A 23,547-nucleotide genomic window follows, 5' to 3' on the forward strand; every position below is an offset into this window, starting at 1 on the left:
GGTTATGGCTGCCGCTGTTGCTTAGCCAAAGGCCTTAGCCTAAGAACAGGGCCTCAGACTGTCACAGTAAGAGAAAAAAGAAAAGGAGTACTTGTGGCACCTTAGAGACTAACAAATTTATTAGAGCATAAGCTTTCGTGACCTACAGCTATCCGATGAAGTGAGCTGTAGCTCACGAAAGCTTATGCTCTAATAAATTTGTTAGTCTCTAAGGTGCCACAAGTACTCCTTTTCTTTTTGCGAATACAGACTAACACGGCTGCTACTCTGAAACAGTAAGAGAAGGCTCTTACACCGGCAGACAGTGACTTTGATTCTTTCTTTTATACCTCTAGAATTAGCGAAGTGATAAGAATACCCCTAAATTCATAGAGTCTAGGCCTTTACAGACAGGCCTGAATATCTATATCCTAACATCCACTTACCCTTTTATTCTATCTGTGCAGAGCTGAAAAATGGCTTGACATTATCGGTTGCTTTTAATATGTCATACACTGTACTTGTAATAAATCCCTCCTTACACATGCTCTGTCAGCTTTTCTAGCTTATCCTCAATGCACATCAGTTTAATTGTGGGATCAGTCTGCTCTGTAACTTTGTAAAAGTGCAATTATGTATATACAAAGAAATGGTGGAAAGAACAGTAAATGTTCAGTTCAATTACTACAGAAATTATCCTGTAATTCATATTTTTGTTGAAGCATAGTTTACTGTTGTCACAGTATAAAGACGTAACCTAAACCAAAGGAGTTCAAGTGAAGTCCTTGCAATTATTCTGGATTTACATCCATATACATGAGAGCAGTGTTTGTCTTAACAATCAGACTGTGAGTTTAATTGAGTTAGTGTAAAGGAAAAGTCTTTAATGTTGTAGCCACCTGCATGGAACTTGGAGGGAGGGGCACAGGTTGCAGGAGGGGAGAGTTGGAGGTGGCAGGGTTATGGCAGTCTGTGTGCACAAGAATGGAATGATCCATTGTCTACAGCCAAGCTCTACGATATAATCACATTTGCTCCAACCCCTCAGACAGAGACAAACACCTACAAGATCTCTATCATGCATTCCTACAACTACAATACCCACCTGCTGAAGTGAAGAAACAGATTGACAGAGCCAGAAGAGTACCCAGAAGTCACCTACTACAGGACAGGCCCAGCAAAGAAAATAACAGAACACCACTAGCCATCACCTTCAGCCCCCAACTAAAACCTCTCCAACGCATCATCAAGGATCTACAACCTATCCTGAAGGACGACCCATCACTCTCACAGATCTTGGGAGACAGGCCAGTCCTTACTTACAGACAGCCCCCCAATCTGAAGCAAATACTCACCAGCAACCACACACCACACAACAGAACCACCAACCCAGGAACCTATCCTTGCAACAAAGCCCATTGCCAACTCTGTCCACATATCTATTCAGGGGACCCCATCATAGGGCCTAATCACATCAGCCACACTATCAGAGGCTCATTCACCTGCGCATCTACCAATGTGATATATGCCATCATGTGCCAGCAATGCCCCTCTGCCATGTACATTGGTCAAACTGGACAGTCTCTACGTAAAAGAATGAATGGACACAAATCAGACGTCAAGAATTATAACATTCAAAAACCAGTTGGAGAACACTTCAATCTCTCTGGTCACTCGATTACAGACCTAAGAGTGGATATCCTTCAACAAAAAAGCTTCAAAAACAGACTCCAATGAGAGACTGCTGAATTGGAATTAATTTGCAAACTGGATACAATTAACTTTGGCTTGAATCGAGACTGGGAATGGATGAGTCATTACACAAAGTAAAACTATTTCCCCATGTTATTTCTCCCCCCCACCCCACCCCACCCCACCCCCCACTGTTCCTCAGATGTTCTTGTTAGCTGCTGGAAATAGCCTACCTTGCTTGTCACCATGAAAGGTTTTCCTCCTTTCCCCCCCCCCCGCTGCTGGTGATGGCTTATCTTAAGTGATCACTCTCCTTACAGTGTGTATGATAAACCCATTGTTTCATGTTCTCTGTGTGTGTATATCAATCTCCCCTCTGTTTTTTCCACCAAATGCATCCGATGAAGTAAGCTGTAGCTCACAAAAGCTTATGCTCTAATAAATTTATTAGTCTCTAAGGTGCCACAAGTACTCCTTTTCTTTTTGCGAATACAGACTAACACGGCTACTATTCTGAAACCTGCTGTGAATGGTTCTCTTACTAAAGAGACAGTTTGTTTTAGTAATAGGGAGTCTTCTTGTGTTACCCTGCATGCGGTACATGAAACATGACAGTGGCAGCCGGTCTACTGGGACCCCACAGCAAGGAAGATTGGCAGTAAAAGGCAAAGAAAGCAGCACCCAGAAGCAGAGCAAACAATCTGCATGGAGCAGTTCAGTCCACTGAGAAAGGTGGATTTCCAGACAAAATTTTTGCACAAACAAAATTGAAGCAAGAATTGAGTTTGTATTCAGAGCTGACTGGGGAATAAAGATGTGGGGGGAGGGGGAGAAATGAAGGCAAAGCTTTTTGTTATCTCAGTGTGGGGGAGGGAAGGGATAAGAATAGGGTGACCAGATGTCCCGTTTTTATAGGAACAGTCCTGGTTTTTTGGACTTTTTCTTATATAGGTGCCTATTACCTTCCACCCCCTGTCCTGTTTTTTCACAGTTGCTATCTGGTCACCCTAGATAAGAAGCGAATGAGACGCTGTTTCAAGGATCAATGTCTGAAACACTGAAAGAGCTTATGAAGTGTTTGAGTTCTGTGACCTTAGACAGAATTAGATTGTAGAGAGATACTGTTTTTACCAGAAACCAAGAAGCAGAAGAGGGAACAGATAGATCTTCTGTTGCCAAGTTGAGAACTCTGGCATCCATCTGTAACTTTGGAGACATAAGATTCCCTAACTGGTGAAAGGTCATTTGTGAGACACATGATTCCAGCTTTTAGGAGGGGTTATTGAGAGAAGCAGATCTGCCACTAGAGACATGCCTCCAACTAGCAAAGGCAACTGAACTTTTTCAGGAAAAAGATCAAAACCATGACAGCCACTAGTGCAAAATAAGTCCACAGATTCAAGCTAAAGAGATTCAGAAAGCAGGACAGATTGACCAACAATTCAGGCATCGTGATCTAATGTATATACTGGGGAAAGCAACATAAAAGGCAGAGAGAAAAAAGCCCCAAAGGATGCAAGGGATGTGGGAAAAAGAACCATTTATGTGCAGTGGTGAGCTGGAGCCAGTTCGCACCAGTTCGCGCAAACCAGTTGTTAAATTTTGAAGCCGGTTTAGAACCGGTTGTTAAAGGGGTGGGCAAACTCTGGCCCGCGGGCCACATGTGGTCTGCGGGATCATCCTCTCTGTCCCGCCTGACCTCTCTGCTGGAGAGGTTCCCCTGAGAATTTTTACTCACTCGGCGGCATGCTGGACCTTTGGCGGCACTTCGGCGGCGGGTCCTTCAGTGCCGCCAAAGACCCAGAGCAACTGAAGGAACCGGTTCTTCAGCTTCTCGCAGCTCATCGTTGCTTATGTCCCAATGCTGCTGCTAGCTCAGGAAGGGGGAGAGGGAAAGCAAGTCATGCAGTGATTGAGGACAGAGACTTCCAGTGATGAAGAGGATGTCTGCGGTATAACTTTAGCAGCTCCAAAGATATTCAAATCTACATGCACTGTGGAAGAAGGCTGCCAGCCATTCAACTGCCATATTTGCAGCTGTTCTATTAGATCAATGACCAGTCTGATTCCTGATGGATGCTGGAGTCAACTGCCAATGTAATCCCAGGAACACTGATAAGCAGCAATATTGGTGACCAAGTATTACTAATATACAATAAAAACGATTCTGAGGTGAGTGGACAAATTCAGGCTGTTGATAAGAATTCCATAGAACAACAGACAAGATCTCCTAGAGTTTATAGTGGCTGATACAGATGCAGCAAACACTGCTGGGCAGCAGGGCAATGCAAGCCAGGGATTTGACTGATACATAAACTCAGATTATCCCCAACATGTGGGAGGAGGGAGAATCATGGGCGCTGATCGGCATTCTAACAATATAAGGATGTATTTCAAGCCGATGGACACCTAGAGGGTAAGTTGACATTAGAAATAGATCTCCATGAGACTGCCAAAATGCAGATTTCTGTTAGCCCCAGTGGAGCTGTTGAGGACAGAACTGGCAAGCCTGCAAAGAAAGAGTATCATCACTAGACCATTTTTTGGGATGAATAGTTTATTCAGCATAAAATGAAGTTTCAGTTGATATGAAACTAGAGTCACAAATTTGACAGGAAAATGTAATACTTGTTAGCACCTATATTGACTTTTCTGTCCATGCTATAAACCTCCAGTTTCAACTGGGACTCTGAGGCAGCAGGTGATCCGGGGAGCCATACCACTAGGGTACCTGAGAGAGGGGCATTGGAGTTGTTTTTCCCCAGACCTACACCTGGATTTACCACAGGTGAAAAAACCTGATGACTTCAGACATTGCCAGAGTTGCTTTGACATCACCTTCTCCAAAACTTTTTTTCAGACAGGGAGATTAGAAACTGGATGATGAGGGAGACTTTCAGTGGCTAGAAATGGTTCCTTGAGCATTGGCCAAACATAAGAGACGCTGGCACTTGCCCTCCCAAAGTGAAACTTCAATAACTTCCTCCAGTACTAGCTTTCACTAGCCAGAAAGGACATGTTGTGTGGAATCTCCCTACCACAGTTATCCAAACTAGACTATCTACCATAAATATAAGGAGTACCTGTGGCACCTTAGAGACTAACAAATTTATTTGAGCATAAGCTTTCGTGAGCTACAGCTCACTTCATCGGATGCATTCAGTGGAAAATACAGTGGGGAGATTTATATACATAGAGAACATGAAACAATGGGTGTCACCATACACACTGTAACAAGAGTGAGGAGAGCGGGGGGGGGGAACTTTTGTAGTGATAATGAAGGTGGGCCATTTCCAGCAGTTGACAAGAACATCTGAGGAACAGTGGTGGGTGCGGGGGGGGGAATAAACATGGGGAAATAGTTTTACTTTGTGTAAAGACCCATCCACTCCCAGTCTTTATTCAAGCCTAAATTAATTGTATCCAGTTTGCAAATTAATTCCAATTCAGCAGTCTCTCGTTGGAGTCTATTTTTGAAGTTTTTTTTGTTGAAGAATTACAACTTTTAGGTCTGTAATCGAGTGATCAAAGAGATTGAAGTGTTCTCCGACTGGTTTTTGAATGTTATAATTTTTGACGTCTGATTTGTTTCCATTTATTCTTTTATATAGAGACTGTCCAGTTTGACCAATGTACATGGCAGAGGGGCATTGCTGGCACATGATGGCATATATCACATTGGTAGATGTGCAGGTGAACAAGTCTCTGACAGTGTGGCTGATGTGATTAGGCCCTATGATGGTGTCCCCTGAATAGATATGAAGACACAGTTGGCAATGGGCTTTGTTGCAAGGATAGGTTCCTGGGTTAGTGGTTCTGGTGTGTGGTGTGTGGTTGCTGGCGAGTATTTGCTTCAGGTTGGGGGGCTGTCTGTAAGCAAGGACTGGCCTGTCTCCCAAGATGTGTGAGAGTGATGGGTCATCCTTCAGGATAGGTTGTAGATCCTTGATGATATGTTGGAGAGGTTTAAGTTGGGAGCTGAAGGTGATGACTAGTGGCGTTTTGTTATTTTCTTTGTTGGGCCTGTCTTGTAGTAGGTGACTTCTGGGTACTCTTCTGGCTCTGTCAATCTGTTTCTTCACTTCAGCAGGTGAGTATTGTAGATGTAAGAACACTTGATAGAGGTCTTGTAGGTGTTTGTATCTGTCTGAGGGGTTGGAGCAAATGTGGTTGTATCGTAGAACTTGGCTGTAGACAATGGATTGTGTGGTGTGATCTGGATGAAAGCTGGAGGCATGTAGGTAGGAATAGCGGTCAGTAGGTTTCCGGTATAGGGTAGTGTTTATGTGACCATCGCTTATTAGCACCATAGTGTCCAGGAAGTGGATCTCTTGTGTGGACTGGTCCAGGCTGAGGTTGATGTGGGATGGAAATTGGACTATAACACGGCTGCTACTCTGAAATATATTTAGTAAATATATATAGTATGTGCCATAAATATAGTATGTGCCATCATGTTTTCTTGGTTTTGATGTTTTGTTTTCCACATTTCTAGAGGTGACTGATTCCTTAGAATAAAGAAGCTTTATTTGGACACTGTGAAAGTAGTCATGAAACTATTCTAATGCCTACTTATGATCATCATCAATCATTCATCAATGCATGTTCTTCCCTGAGGAAGGATCTACAGACTGAATTGATTCACCTCTGTATAATGTTGTTCATGCCTTCAGTGAAAGGAGGATTCTTTAGAGAGTTGAGGTGATTTATAAACAGAAAATGATACCAGACTCAAAAACATCACTTCTGGTTTGGTTTTTTCGTTTTGTGTTTTGGATTCAGACTCTGTAGTACCTGAATATCACAGAAAGGAAAACTAAGACTGAATAAATTAGTATTCAAGATCTACTTGATGCTGCCTCAGTGTGGGGGATTGGACTTGATCACCTGTCAAGGTTCCTTCCCATCCTATATTTCTATGATTCTAAAACAATTATTGCATGCAGGACTCTATGATAAAAGATACAGGGTCAGAATACCAACTGGTATAAATCATCCCTCCATTGAAATCAAGATCCAGTGCAATGTTTATATTGGTTCCAAAGTACCTCAGAACTGTCCAGGTGATTGTGTATATGTAACTTATGAAAATCATCATGTGTTTGTGATCAAATTATTAATGACTGTACAGCAGAATTATGGGGATTGATTCATATTGTACTACCTTAATTATTCTTAATTAATTATATAGTATTTCTTTTTCCTCGCAGACCAAAGAAATGCACCATTCAAATGTGTGGATTTTTTGGGTGTGTGTGTGAAATGTACACTTTAAATGCAGGCTTTCTCACTTATTTGGAATAGTATGAGCCCAAGCTCCCTGTTCAGAACAAGAATTGTCCATTTCAAAGTCTGGCTTGGGGCTTTAAAACCAAGAAAGCGGAATCTCAACTGACAGCTTGAAATCGGGGAGCTGAATTGAGAACCTTCTCTTGATGTAAATAGTTTAGGTCATGCTCTCTTTCTATCAAGGAAATCTGCATAGTTCTTTTGCCACAGCAGCAATATAGCTTTGTTACTTGTAAGCTCACATTAATATTCAGGATTCAGCAGCCATTCGACTTCTAAGGTGTTCTTTACCATCCACACAGATTTTGCTCTTTCATGACTCTCCACCCAAGCAGATTAATCTTGATTTGTTCCTCTCAGTGCTCCCACAATGGGTGGCGTTTGGATCTGACCTTAGAATCATAGAATCATAGAATATCAGGGTTGGAAGGGACCCCAGAAGGTCATCTAGTCCAACCCCCTGCTCAAAGCAGGACCAAGTCCCAGTTAAATCATCCCAGCTAGGGCTTTGTCAAGCCTGACCTTAAAAACCTCTAAGGAAGGAGATTCTACCACCTCCCTAGGTAACGCATTCCAGTGTTTCACCACCCTCTTAGTGAAAAAGTTTTTCCTAATATCCAATCTAAACCTCCCCCATTGCAACTTGAGACCATTACTCCTCGTTCTGTCATCTGCTACCATTGAGAACAGTCTAGAGCCATCCTCTTTGAAACCCCCTTTCAGGTAGTTGAAAGCAGCTATCAAATCCCCCCTCATTCTTCTCTTCTGCAGACTAAACAATCCCAGCTCCCTCAGCCTCTCCTTAATTGATGCCTTATCATTTCTATAGAAACTAAAAGCATACTGCTGCTTCTCCTGTACCCATCACAATGTAAAGAATTAGCCCTGAAAGGGTAAATGACCCATTGAGGGAGAAAATGATTCAATTAAAGGACGAGAGCAAAATTAATGCAATTGGGATGGTAGAAAGGGTTGAATTTGATGGAATAAGGGAGGGAAATCTATATTTTGGAATAACTGATAGGGGGCTTGTGTAGAGGGATGCCCTCTTTGGGATTTTAAAATTTGCATGACACTTACATACATAAATATTACACAACTGTTTCTTAGCTACATTGGCGCACACAAAATCTAGGTGTGATATAAAGTCATGAGTATTGCAGCATCAAGCTCTAAGTCCTGATTCCAAAGATGCAAATCATCCTGTCTCCCTCTTGTCTGAGACCAAAGAGTGAGTGGTAGAGCAATGATTTGAACTCAGATTCCTGCTTTTCAATGTTCTGCTCATTCCTTTAGACTATATGGGTGTGCATTTCTGTAATTTCCTTCTCAAATATCACCAGACAGAAATATAAATGTTTTATTGCTCAGATAGGAAAGATCTTCCTCCTATAGCAAGAGAATAAATAAACTCTTGAAAAAAAGAGGTATTTAATTTCAGATGACTGCTATTCCAATGGGAATGGGATTTATTTCAAATAATGAAGCACAGAAATCAATGTATTTTAAACTAACTTTCTCTGTCTGCCTAAGAGTAGTTTAATCAGGTTGAAAGTCAAGAACTGATGAAAAGAGTGATTGTTTTCCAAAGATAAATTGTAAAAGAGCCACACTTGTGGCTCTGTGGTCCCACCGCAACAGCTGCTGGGGATTTCCAGAGCCACGGTGTTAGGACAACTCCTCTCTCTGCCTCTCTCTCCCACACCCCCCAGATAGTGGTACATTCCCCTTTTGTTCAAGGGGTGCATAAGCACCCAATACCCTTAACAATCTTTTATTTTGGGAGTGAAAGGAAGAAAGGACGAACAAATGCAAACATATGTCCTCAACTCTGCAGGAGTGGGGATGCCTGAGAATGGGTTTACAACAATCTATAGTTTCAGGCAAGTGAGTAATCCCTTTTTTTCCAGTAGTACCAGTTGAAATAGAACTCTATTCTCAAAGCCCAGGGTAGATTTTCAAAATCAGGAGTCAGGAGCATAATGGGATTTGTGCTTCTCATCAGGTGCTTTTGAAAAAAAAATCATCCTATTACATCTCCAGGAAAATATACAATAGTTCTGATCCTGTTTTGACTTACATTTGTATGAGCCAGGAGGCACTTGGCCAAGAAGTCTCACTAGTCTAAGTGAGATCAGAATCAGGCCCTAAGAAACAGTCAGAAGCCAAAATATGGATAAACTACTCAGTGCAAGTTTCAAGCAGCAAATTGATAAACGAGCACCAAAGTTCCAAGACCACCAAATTAAAGTACCACAACCACAGACCAGCTGCTCAGGTTCAGACCTTGAGGTGTGCAGGTGGTGACCAAGTTGGGCATCTTCAGCCTAGAATATATGCTGTAACCTTAAGAAGACAAGTTTAGGCTCATTTTTGAGTCTCTCTAGTTGAAAGAGGAATGAATTTAGGGAATTCCAATGGCCAGTATTATGCAGGAGGTCAGGCTAGATGTCTGCAGTGGCTCTTCTGACATTGTAATCTATGAACGGGTCCAGTCATAGATGCATTGCCCAAGCATTCAGGAAAAACCAGAAAGGGTATAACCTAATATGTATAACTTTGAAGTAGGCCTAGCTGACAACTGTAGCAGTCAGACTATCAAGCAATTTTGGGCAGGGACTATGCTTCAAAATTTCAAAAGTGCTCTGCTTTGAACGATGCTAGTGTAACATTACTGGCTCATGTGCTGCATCATTAATAGTGGTTTTGAAACTGATTTGTCCCTGTGCCCAGTGCCAATCAATCTGCAAGCTTTGAGCACAACTCTCATTGATGCCTGGGGCAAAGCTGCATTAGGACTTGGCATGTTCTCACTGAACTCTCCTGGCTCCTGACAGCCCACCTGCCTGGGATTCCATGTGAAAAGGAAACTTTGCACGTAAACCCAGAACTACAGCTTTGGGAATTCCCACCTGGACTTGCACTGGAAACACAGACCCCCTGAGTGGGGATCTGTTACTGTCACATTGGACCTGTTACACGGGAACAGCTTTGGAGACCATTCACCCACACTCTTGTTTGGCCTTTTCTGCACCTCTCACCCAAGAGGCCAGTGGGTAGCAAAACTCTTTTGGATCAGCCATGTTTTGAGTGAATAGGTTAACTGTATGCAGAAGGTAGACCATGGACATTCTGAATGATGACTGGAAACAATAATGTTTGTCAGTAATCAACATGCTGTACACAAATTCAGACCTTTCTTTTTATTCATAACAGAACATTCTCTCCTTCAGCTGCTAGTTTGTTTTCAGAGTCTTCAGAATGCTAAGCAGATTTTAAAATTAGTTATATTGTGTAAATAGCATGATTACAAAAGCTTCTGATGCTGAGACTGACATTTTGTTGATCACTGGAACAAATATAGCTGGAGCTCTATTTACCTTGTTTGTAAAATCTAGACATCTGTGGAAGGCATTTACGGTAAGTACTGGTATCCCTGACAACTATGGCTACCCATAAAATATTGTGAGTAACCACTTTCATATTAATATATTTCTTAAATTGCTTGATGATGTACTTATGGTAATGGCATTATGCTGGGTCCACTTTAAGAAAAATGCTTAAGGTGTTGTTTTTAATGGCTTGTGTTGTTGCCAGAGAAATAATACTGCAGCATATATTAAAGTTGGTACCTTCTGGCAGACCCAGTGTGTCAGGGGGCAAAGATGGATTAGATGCTATTTTCAATCTTTCCACTTAATTAAGTTTTTGTAGTATAACGAAGATGGCATCATGGTAATCATAATATTTACTGGAAAGATGGAGACACTATGAAATGTATCAAAATTACACCCAGCTCTATAAAGGTTTAGCCTTCTAAGTAAGGATATATTTCATTGCTGGGATGAAGAATCGAGCCACCTGTTCACACTTGCAATGAACACAAGCCAAGACTTATAGAGGTTTGAAAGCATTTGGTTGTAAACTTTTTTTTCTTCCTTATTTGCACTTGAGAGCTTCAACTGGGGCCTTGAAGTGAAATGAGAGAGGTTGATCTAGACTTTCCATCCCAATTCCTAACGCAAAAGGAAGTTAACAAGAGTCCAAAGTTCAGGGTATTTTTTTCCAAATCTTTGCTTCACTAACTTTGCTCCTGAGTGTCTACTTATGTGGAAGGCAAAACAGAGGGCCAGGCCTGGTATTTCTTTAGTTTCAAACTATTGTGGGTTACTCTATTGATCTAAATTTCCAAGTGTATGGAAATTTATGTTGAGGTCTGAGTGCAAGGCTGGTCATCGCTCAGCAATCCTGGGTTGTATGTGCACAAACAACACATCATAGAGCATGGAGGGGAGAACACACCTCTAATACTATGTTCAGTTCTGAACACTAACTATGAGAAAATTGTAGGCAAATTGGAAAATGATCAGGAGGTTGGAGATATAAACTAACAGAGGTGACAAATATATATCCTGATTTAGAAATGACTGAAGAATGATAATGGAAAAAAACTAATGAGGTTTACTTTGGTTCTTTCTCACCACAGTGGCTGGACTTGATGACTTCTTGAGGTCCTTTCTAGTGCTAACATTTTCATGATTTGATAAATATCCTAAGGGTGTAAGCACTAGTGATGACGAGGAAGTATTGAGGTTGATACAAAGGGCATAGAAGTAAAGGGGTAAAATAAAGAAAAGGATATTTGGAAGGAATATCCGGGGAAAAGCTTTCCTGCCAGTGCGATCCATTAAATTGTGGAAGAGATGCCCAAGAGAATTGTGAGAAAACTCCAGTGTTTGGGACACTTTAAAGAAGACTGAACAGAGTATTAATCCCAGTGAGTAGATCCTATATATTTCTAGTGACTTAATGGGCATTGAGTGAAGTCCATATTGAATAATCTCCGATCCCTCACAGGAATGGAGATGAACTAGATACCACTATAGGTCTTTGCCATCTTCATCTGGGCTGCTGGGTGTCATGGGCTGGACCCTCCACAGCCTTGCCTTATGGGCACATGCCTCTGTAAAGTGAGTGGTAAAACTCTTAAATCTCAATCTTCCATTCAATTAAATCATTGCTGGTTTGCAGAGCTGTGTGTGGCATCAGAGGTTTGGCTGCGTGCGTGCGTTCTCCATGCGGGATGCACTGGCTCTGGCCAGATAGCCCGTACAGCAGGCTCTGATCAAATGGCCCAATAAGACCACAAGACTTGGTTTCGTAATGAAGGCACCTGGCCAAGTTTACTGTCGATGAAGCACAGTAATAGCAGTGAGACTGGGACACTCTACGAGGATACTAAGACATGTATGCTCGTGACAATGGACACAGCTCAGTGAGTGGCGGGACTTTCCACTGCCCCCTTTGCTGGCCAAACACACTCTGTCTGAGGTACATTTTTATGCACCAATACAAACAAGTTCCATATTGCCCCTGAAGTATCAGGGTGCCACCCTTTGACGTGTTGGGTGCCTCCCATTGCCTTGTACCTATAGGATTGATTAAAACATCTTTATTACTCATGATCTCATCCTGACCTTATCCTTAAGCTGGGTCAGCATGTTCCTGTTATCTTTATGTTTGGTATCGGGCTGTTCTGGTACCACCTTTCTGGAATGTGTTTGCATATGCATTCTTATGCCTAGCATTACTTAGGAATGTATTTCTGCAATATTAGCCCTGTTGTCAAGGTTCCTTCCCCACTCTGAACTCTAGGGTACAGATGTGGGGACCTGCATGAAAGACCCCCTAAGCTTTTTCTTACCAGCTTAGGTTAAAAACTTCCCCAAGGTACAAACTTTGTGTTGTCCTTGGACCCTATGCTGCCACCATCAAGCGTGTTAAACAAAGAACAGGGAACGAGCCCACTTGGAGACATCTTCCTCCCAAAATATCCCCCCAAGCACTACACCCCCTTTCCTGGGGAAGGCTTGCGAAAAATCCTCACCAATTTGCATAGGTGAACACAGACCCAAACCCTTGCATCTTAAGAACAATGAAAAAGCAAGCAGGATCTTAAAAGAAGAATTTTAAGTTAAGAAAAAGTAAAAGAATCATCTCTGTAAAATCAGGATGGTAAATACCTTACAGGGTAATCAGATTCAAAACATAGAGAATCCCTCTAGGCAAAACCTTAAGTTACAAAACCAGGAATATACATTCCATCCAGCAAAGCTTATTTACCAGCCATTTAAACAAAACAGAATCTAACACATTTCTAGCTAGATTACTTACTAACTTAACAGAAAAAAAGAAAAGGAGTACTTGTGGCACCTTAGAGACTAACAAATTTATTTGAGCGTAAGCTTTCGTGAGCTACAGCTCACTCCGATGAAGTGAGCTGTAGCTCACGAAAGCTTATGCTCAAATAAATTTGTTAGTTTCTAAGGTGCCACAAGTACTCCTTTTCTTTTTTGCGAATACAGACTAACATGGCTGCTACTCTGTAACTTAACAGAAGTTCTGAAGAGCATTCCTGACCTGGTCCCAGCAAAAGCATCACACAGACAGACAGACCCTTTGTTTCCACCCCCCTTCCAGCTTTGAAAGTAACTTATCTCCTCATTGGTCATTTTGGTCAGATGCCAGTGAGGTTATCTTAGCTTCTTAACCCTTTACAGGTGAAAGGGTTTTGCCTCTGGCCAGGAGGGATTTTATAGCTCTGTATACAGAAAGATGGTACCCTTCCCTTTATATTTGACACCTTCGCTGACCAAATTCTGTGAGCAGGGCTTGCCTCTTGCTCACAACCTGACTTTGCTTCATATCAGCAAAGTTTTGACCACTTTAGTTTGGTCCTCATTCCAGGTCTTTGATAGAAGGCCTCATGTTTTAGGCCCTCATCTTACTACATTCCCCCACATTTTGTCTTTTTATGTGGAGGAAGTTTACCCATCATCCCAGAAAAGCATAATGTGTGGACTGAAGATGACCCAGTGGGCTAAACACTGTTATGTGGTTACCTTACTTTACCATCCATACATTCATGGCTGATTTGTTCCTTCATCCGCACATACCCTCGTACGACTGATGGACAGATTTTATTTTCCAATGTATGTAGTTCCTTATGGTGGGTCTGGGAATGTTAGGCCCTAAAGAATGTAGTTTTATGATTGAGCCTTGGTGACAGTACCAAATATATATGGATAATATGGATATGGTGCATATATTTGTAGTGTATATGGGTATATATGTATATAGTATGTATGTGTACATATGACACCACCTTATATTCAAGCATAACAATTCTTTTTCAATCTGGTGTTGTAGTTTGGCCCTTGTGGTACTGCAGATAGCAACAAACTTCTATTAGGGCAATTACAGTTACCCTCGGTATCATTATTAGTAGTAGGCTGAGTGTTTTGAAATATTGGGATAGGCATTATTACGTGTCCCACAGTGCTATGTATATGAGAAATAAAACAGAAATTTGAGTAGTGACACTACCAGTGAGGCCTTATATATAAATGTCTGTAATTAGTTACCACCCAGTACTGTTCATACATGTTATAGGTTACCATTACTGCTGGTTGTCACTCTCTGGTAAGGCTTTCTGGGCAGGAAACTGGAACAGATAGCGTCTTTGTTCCATTGGTTGCATTGCTCTGTGATAAACCAGTAGCTGACATGGAATCAGTTGTTTTTTATAGATGCTGTTTTTAGATAACCTACTGAATGGACAGTAACCAATGTATCAAGTATTGCTGCGTCAGGCTGTGGTATTGGTACCCAGACACTGAACAAGATTGTTTTGAATAACATGTGCCTCTCCTAGGATGCAGTGTCACTGACCCCAAATTGTGACTAGTACTAACAGGGAATTTGCTTACCTAATTTGTAGTTACTGTGTAACTTAATTCCTTTACCGATTTGTTTTTGCCTTGCCTTCATGTTGTATACTGCCATTCGTTTGTTGATTTTTACCAGTATGTTGGTTAAACAGTTGAGCAAAGTTATGCACATTGTAAATGTTGGACAGCGATAATACAGCAATAATACAACAGTACAGCAATAATACAGTTACTTTTACACAACAGCCAAATTGAAAGTAAATGACAGTTTAATCTGGTCCAGCTAGTGGTTTCTGGCTTATTTGCTAATTTAATTGTCCATATAAAGTAGATTAAGGTGTATTTGACCAGTCTCTTATTTATAAAACACTTCATTTTTCTTTCCTTGATGCTTGGGGGTTCCTTCATGATACAGTGAGATCTTTTGGTGTTTTTGTGGTGTGATATAGTCTGTGGGATGCAATCTTAAATAGCTTAAGTTAGTTAACATAATAAAGTTTTTGTTTGTTTTACATCTCTTCGTGTTTTCAGTAACCCGAATTTAATACACAAATTAATTTAGTGTGTTTACAACATGATGGGGTCTTTTATAACACAAGCTATACCTTTGCAATTGTTGTATAAACGTTCATTTTCACTTGAGGTGCATTACTAATATTTTATACTAAATGTAATAGTTAACTGATAAAATAGATGCTCACAACCTTCTATGAGAAGGCGTATTGCTTTCCCCTGCTGAGCACTTTGTTTTAGCAAAAGAGTTAACAGAATTTTTACCAGGCTTTTTAAAGTTAATTTGCTAGTGATACCAATTCCACTTTTGTTAACTGTTTAGAAGCACAAACTTTAACAACAACTGCTTCCCTGTAACATAACATAAAAAAGTGTATAAAATTAAACCTAATAAATTTTGAATCCAAGTATATGCAAACACTTTAAGAGTATTAAATTTTCATGATGCTTTGTTGTGTTTGATAGCCAAAGGTGGAAACCTGTTGAAATTATTTAGTTAGCTTTATAAATAAATAAACATTTTTGCTATGACATTCTTATAACTATATTTAAAAGTGCAAACAAGTTTATAAAAACGCAAACAAGAAACGTAATTTTGTTAATATTACCTTAACCTTAATGTTGAGGTCCCCCTTACATTTTTTCCTTTGGATAAAAAAACAAAACAAAACAAAAAAACCCTGTGATTAAAAAAAAAAAGATTTTTTTGTTGGCAATTGTATTATTTGTTGAAGCAAAAATATATGTATATATATTTATAATTGATACCTTTTTGAACTTTGAAAACAATGGTAATAATATTATGATGATTATACCCCAACTATAATATTAAAATAGTGTGGTACCACTTATATTTTTTTAAAAAGGGTATAAAATTGACTTCTGTTGCAACAAAATAAAAATAATAAAAAGTAGTCACGTGACACACACAATACAGGACAACATACATGACATACAGGACTAACTTACAATTAAAAAAAATGGCGCCAGAATTCTATTTATAACTATACAAAATAAGGCAAACAAAATTAAAAAACAAAACATAAACAAAAGGGTTAAACATTTAAATAAGCAAGTTATTACCTTGTTGTTTAAAACTTTTAATACAAATTGATAAAATTTATATTATTATTTGCCAAATTTGTTGTATTAATTTAGTAACTTAAGGCATTTTCCATTACTTTATATTAAACTTTATTTTAAAACTTTGCTATTTGGTAATAGAGAGAGCCCCAGTTTTAAATATTAGTTAGTGGTTAGGATTAGAAGCAGAGTTTGCATTTTTGTTGCTTGGCAACCATATTTTTAAGAAAGTTAGGAGTAATTCCAGTTGCTTTATTCCTGAAGGGTTAAAATAATTAATTTACTGGATTTATTTAAAGTAAAGTTTTTAAGCTTGTTTTCTTTTTGTTTGTTGTTTTGTTCTGTTTTTAATTGCTTTATTTTTTGGAGGTTTCTGTAAAAACTATAACTTTTAACTTTAAAACATAGGAAGAGAGTGAGAGAGGGAGCAGAAGTGAGGAGAGGTGGGGGGGAAGAGCAACCTAGGAAGGTATGCAGATCTGAGCCAAGAAGGCATCTTAAAGTACAGTTGGCTGCAGCAGCAAGTTTAGTAAACTGAGAAAGGATACAAAGGAAAACTGAACGGGTATGTAAAAATATTTGAGGAAGAAGGTTCTATTTTTCACTCTGAGTGTGGAGTGTGGTTCTGTGCGGTAGTTCACTGTTTTTGGGCAACTCCATCCATTAATGCATCAATTCTAGGTGTTAACCCGCTTAATCTCAGTTTTTCACTTTGAAATTCCTTTTTATTCACTCCCCTGTGATTGAGTCGCAGTTCCTGTCTCCTAATGTGCTCTGTGAACTGCTCCATTTTTCCCATCATCTGATTTACCAATTCAATGAAAGTATCGTTTGCCACTTTTTCTTTCTGTGCTCTTACTTGTCCCATTCTGACAGGCACCAGTCTAGGTCCTGGTTTAGGTTTTACCAGAACCTGGCTTTTATCATAAGGTGGTGGCTGCACTGCAGTGGCCCCCGTTTCATTTTTTAATTTTGCTTTTTGTCGTGTGAATGACTACCCAAGGTGCAGGGCAGTGGAGAATCAGGTGGCTGATACATCAGCATATAGTACGAGGATTCAAGCATCAGAGGGGTAGTTGTATTAGTTTGGATCTGTAAAAGCGGCAAAGAGTCCTGTGGCACCTTATAGACTAACAGATGTATTGGAGCATGAGCTTTCGTGGGTGAATACCCACTTCATCAGATGTACTAGGATTGTAGAGGAAAAACTGAGACAAATCTCCCTTGCTGAACTTGAGACTGGGAGCATGCAGGAATCCATTACAGAAAGTCTCTGCTGAATATTCTGCATACTGGGCCGACACATATTTCAAATTCAGAGAGTCTGTTCATTCCCTCAGACTGGTTCTTCAGCAGTAAAAAGTAAGCACATTCCCCTTTCTTATAAATAGGGGCAAATCCAGCTCACTGTTCTGCCTCCATGGGTTTGGGAAAGCTGAGACATTGGGGAACCAGTGGAGGATACCTTTTCTTTAGGTCCTTACAGATTTCACCACACTCAGTCTGGTTGGTTGGCTTGTACGCTGTACACATTTGCTCTGTTGCACAATATATGTTGCTTCGGTTCCCACACTACATGTTTTTTCTAATATTCATAATCTCAGGAACAAATCTCAGGAACAAAGAAATCTCATTCTTATTAATGAGAAACTTTATGCTGGTCGTAATATCCCCTGGATCAATGGGAATAGGTTAATCTTGTTCCTCAACTGATGGGACGTGAAAATGTTAAACTAAACCGTCGTTAGGCAATGACATTGACATAAACATGCTTTACAATCCTCTGTGCAGTCTTATGCCCATGAGAACCTATAGCAGTGCAATAAATAACGTTTACATGATGTCTTTGAATGGGTCACAATGCAGTCAGAGAATGACAAATGAAGATGACACCTATTACACTTAGTATTTAGAACTATTATAATCTTAAACACAGGTAATTCATTTTATCATGTGCAGAAGGAGTATATACTTTGGTCTCAAAGTGCAGGCAATTCTACCTTAAAACAAAGGTTGTTGCCACTGGCTTAATTTAAGGAGATTTTGGAAATAACTTCTCATTGTGAACAGACGGGGCTTGATTCAATGCCCATTGAAAACAATGGGAGCCTAATCATTGTTTTCAATGGGCTTTGGATCAGGACCATGATGTACTGACCAAATCTTTCATGGGTTCCTTCCCCCTTCCTCATTGCTTCTGTTTGCATATTAGACACTGCACTGATGTTATCAATAAATCTAAATGAGTGAAATAGACTACGGGTGGAATTATATATAATTGCAATATGTGTGCCCAGGCACATATATACAATGGTAAAACTGAATAGCATTAATGCAGATCCAGAATGTAACATGTGGCAATGTATGTTTTCATTGTTTTTTACACTCAAATTAGCAAAAGAAGTGTTTCTGTTAGTTAAAATATTTGTTTCACTAAGTCTCCCCTGCATACAATAGGTATGGCATTCAAGTCTTTGGGATGGCTTTCTCAAGCAGGCAATAGGCATGGATAAATAGGTTGATAATTATACTGGGAAGCAAATATTTCCTGATTACTAGTACTCTTAAATATTAATAGCACTCAATGTCAATATCAGCCTGTTTGCCCATGCCTAGCTTGCCAGTGAAAATTAGATTTTTTTCCCATGGGATATGGAACTGGTGGTGGTGCTATTCTGATATTGATGGTATTCTGATTCAACATAATGATTCAGTTAAAAAGAAGTGGAGTTGGGAAATTTATATGTAATGCTTGACATAAAATCAATGACTTTAGTTTACAATACATTCAACAGTATAGTAGCCGTGTAATAGCCTGGCACATACTTAATACCTTTGGGTTATTTACACAATCTACAAGAATCTTTCTTGACTAAATCAACTAGGGCAACATTATTAAACCACTTAACCTATTTTAGATCAATTAAAAGAAGAAGTGATTGATAAAGGACTGTATGTGTAGCGGGGGAGAGTGATGTATTAATGTGCAATTATAGTGTTATGTTCTGAGCATGTTCATGTTAGTCACTGTAATTTAGAATGTTTGTTTATAATCCACCATTCAGGGTTCGTTCTTTTCTATTCTTCCATTAGACAAATTATGAAAGTTGAAGCAATAACAGATTTACATCTAATATTGTGCACACGTTGCTTTTGTGTTTCAGGAAGCAGAGTACGAATGATGTAAACCTGTAATTAATTGGACCTGGATCCTGCAAAGTTTTACAGATGTATTTAAGTTTATGCACTATGAGTAATCCCATTGAAGTCAATGGGACTACACACAACGTATAAAGTTGAGCATGTGAGTAAGTCTTTGTAGGCTCAGGGCCTTGGTTTGAACTCTTGAAGTACACTTAACATATACAAAGAAAAATACTAGGGTTGTCAAGCGATTAAAACAATTAATTGTGATTCATTGCACGATTAAAAAGATTAATCACACTGTTAAACAATAATAGAATACCATTTATTTAAATATTTTTGGATGTTTTCTACATTTTTAATATTGATTTCAATACAACACAGAATATAAAGTGTACAGTGTTCACTTTATATTTATTTTTTATTACAAATACTTTCACTATAAAAAACAAAAGAAATAGTATATTTCAATTCACCTAATACAAGTACTATTGTACAATCTTTTTATAATGAAAGATGAACTTACAATGTAGAATTATGTACAAAAAATATCTGCATTCAAAAATAAAACAATGTAAAACTTTAGAACCTAGAAGTCCACTCAGTCCGACTTCAGCTAATCGCTCAGACAAACAAGTTTGATTACAAATTACAGGAGATAATGCTGCCGACGTCTTGTTTACAATGTCACTTGAAAGTGAGAACAAGCATTCACATGGCATTGTTGTAGCTGGCATCGCAAGATATTTATGTGCCAGATGCGCTAAAGATTCATATGTCCCTTCATGCTTCAACCACCATTCCAGAATACATGCATCCATACTGATGACAGGTTCTGCTCGATAATGACCCAAAGCAGAGTGGACCGACACATGTTCATTTTCATCATCTGAGTCAGATGCCAGCAGCAGAAGGTTGCTTTTCTTTTTTGGTGGTTCGGGTTCTGTAGTTTCCACATCAGAGTGTTGCTCTTTAAAGACATCTGAAAGCATGCTCCACACCTCATTTCTCTCGGATTTTGGAAGGCACTTCAGATTCTTACACCTTGGGTCGAATGCTGTAGCAATTTTTAGAAATCTCACTTTGGTACTTCTTTGCATTTTGTCAAATCTGCTGTGAAAATGTTCTTAGAATGAACATGTGTTGGGTGGTCATCCAAGACTGCTATAACATGAAATATATGGCAGAATGCAGGTAAAACAGAACAGGAGACGTACAATTCTCTCCCAAGGAACTCAGTCTCAAATTTAATTAACGCATTATTTTTTTTAACAAGCATCATCAGCTTGTTCTCTGGAATGGTGGCCAAATCATGAAGGGGCATATGAATGTTCAGCATATCTGGCACATAAATACTTTGCAACCCCGGCTAAAAAGTGCCATGCGAATGCCTGTTCTCACTTTCAGGTGACACTGTAAATAAGAAGCAGTCAGCAGTATCTCCCGTAAATGTAAACAAACTTGTTTGTCTTAGCGATTGGCTGAACAAGAACTAGGACTGAGTAGACTTGTAGGCTCTAAAATTTTACATTGTTTTGTTTCTGAGTGCAGTTATGTAACAAAAAAATCTACATTTGTAAGTTACACTTTCACGATAAAGAGATTGCAGTATAGTTCTTGTATGAGGTGAAAAAAATACTATTTCTTTTATCATTTTTACAGTGCAAATCTTTGTAATAAAATAATGAAGTGAGCACTGTACACTTTGTATTCTGTGTTGTAATAGAAATCAATATATTTGAAAATGTAGAAAAACATCCAAAATATTTAATAAATTTCAGTTGGTATTCTATTGTTTAACAGTGCGACTAATCACAATTAATTTTTTTAATCGCAGTTAATTTTTTGTGTTAATCATGTGAGTTAACTGCAATTAATTGACAGCCCTAAAAAATACCCAACTTTTTTTCTCCCTGTAGAACTGCAAGGTCAAATTCTCACCTGGTGAAAACTGGTACAGCTCCTCCATTGACTTGAGTACATCTCTGCCAATTTCTACGAGGCAAGAATTTGTCCCACTATTTGGGGTTGGTCACGGATTGCTATGAGGTCCAATGGGGGCTGTTAATGTTCCTGCTAGCGAGGACCGTTCCCCAGCCCTCACTATGGCACCAAACATCTTCGCCACATTAAACACCTGGGCTGTAGGATGGGTCCATGCAGGTGCCAGATACCAACTTCCTTTGGGAGTAGGGGTACTCTGTTGCCTTCCTGCAAGAGACCCATATGGATCCAGACGCCGAAGCAAGTTGGCCGCTGGAGTGGGGGGATGGGATATATTTTAGCCGTCTCACAGCTCGTATGGCTGGAGTGGTTACCCTGTTCTCCCCTGACCTACAGCCCTAGGTGCTGGGGGTTGCTGAGGTTGTGCGGGGCCACCTGCTGCACCTCCCTATCCATATGGAGGGGCTGGAACCTTATCAACGTCTATGCTCCGACATTGGGCTCGAAGCAGGTGCGCTTTTCACAGCAGGCGTCCACCTTCCTTGGCTCTTTGGATCCTCGCGAGTGCTTGGTCCTGGGCTGGGATATTAACACCACCCTCAAAGAGCAAGACCACTCAGGGACCAAGCAGTGCTCAGCCGCCACACAGGTCCCCCAGGAGATTGTTGACCATCACTCCCTGGTGGACGTCTGGCACAACCACCACCCGGATGATGTGTCAACGTTCACCTATGTCTGGATGGAGGCACATTGGTCATGCAACACCTGGTTGGACTGCATCTACTTCTCTCACCACCAACTTTCACAGGCCCACACCTCTGGCATCCAGCCAGCCCTGTTCTCGGATCACCATTTGGTGACTGTGATGGCCTCTCTAGGCCGGGGCCAATCTACTGGCACTTTAATAACAGCTTGCTAGAAGATGTGGGCTTCATGGCGTCCTTTTGGGAGTTTGGGCTGGTCTGGCGAGGGCAGAGGTGCGCCTTTCCTTCCGGGAACCCAATATGAGGACCCTCTTGCAGTCGTCCAGCCTGACTTTGTCACAGTGGATACATGGGCACTGAGGGAACTTTTTAATGCAAATCTTAGGTGCCAAGTGAGTGGTGGTGGCGGGGGATGAGCATCACGATGGTGCCAAAGCCAGAATGTAGGTGCCTAAAATAGGAATGTATCTATCTCACTTTTTGTACATTCAGGTCCTAGTGATCTGACCTACGCTAAAATTTTCAAAGCAACTGCATCCCATTTTAAAAAGAGACTTAGGCCGTTAGGGCCCAAGATTTTCAAAGACATTTTGGTGCCTAAAGATATACACAGGTGCCTAGTGGGTTTTTTGGCAGTGCCTAACAGGTTAGGTGCCTAACTCCTAGTGATTTCATGAAACTTAGGATGCCCCGAAATCTGCCCTTAATCCTATTGAAAGTCAACAGGACTTAGACTCCTTCGTGCCAAATTCCTTTTTGAAAATGAAACTTAGGCACTTTTGAAAACCTTCATTCCTAGTCCCTTATATCCCCAATCTTCTCTTAGTCCTTCTAGTCCACTGATTCCCCTCTCTGTACTCTCTGCATCCATTTCTTTCACAAACAGCTGTTGATACTTTCTCAGATGCCCCTTTCACATGGAATTCCCTCCTCTGGTTTGCCAAGCCTGAAACAATCATTTAAATACTTCCTGAAAAATCTCCTGCAATGTCCACAGTAAGAAAACATTCATGTATATTCAGCATTTTTTCCCAAACAGAAACTCATTACAATATAATTAAGATTGAGAGTACATATGAATCATTGAGGCTAAAAATATTTCAGAGATCTTGTAAATAACTGTCCCCAAACCAAGGTTTGGAAACCCAGGACATTCAGAGTTAAGGTTATAGTTTTTTAAAAAATCCAAATATGAGAAGGGATGCACACAATCAGGGCATCCAAATAGCCTTGACTCTGCCCTGGAGTGATACCATGCAGAAAGTGCATAATTATCATTAAGGTATTTTAGTGTTTGTGGTCCCAGAATAGATTGAATTGATTACACATTCAATATTTCCCCCCAACCCTTTTCCTGCTCTCAGGGATTTTGTACTTTGATGTTTTCTGTGAAGGAGCTGGTAATGTTCTGAGCACTATAAATGAAACATAATAAATGCACATATACAGATAGATGGCCTGTGCTTAGC

At 40.1% G+C, this 23,547-nt stretch overlaps 1 long non-coding RNA gene across 1 annotated transcript; it reads right to left on the bottom strand.

The window, feature by feature from the left end:
• Window positions 1–273: 273 nt before the first annotated feature.
• Window positions 274–21,619, bottom strand: LOC122460273. Its single transcript, XR_006281483.1, has 3 exons — window positions 21,609–21,619; window positions 17,125–17,133; window positions 274–434 (listed from the first exon to the last, which is right to left on the bottom strand). It is a non-coding gene; the product is annotated as an uncharacterized LOC122460273 (long non-coding RNA).
• Between the last annotated feature and the right edge of the window lie 1,928 nt (window positions 21,620–23,547).

This window comes from Dermochelys coriacea, chromosome 5 (assembly GCF_009764565.3).
Source record: "Dermochelys coriacea isolate rDerCor1 chromosome 5, rDerCor1.pri.v4, whole genome shotgun sequence".
NCBI lineage: Eukaryota > Metazoa > Chordata > Testudines > Dermochelyidae > Dermochelys > Dermochelys coriacea.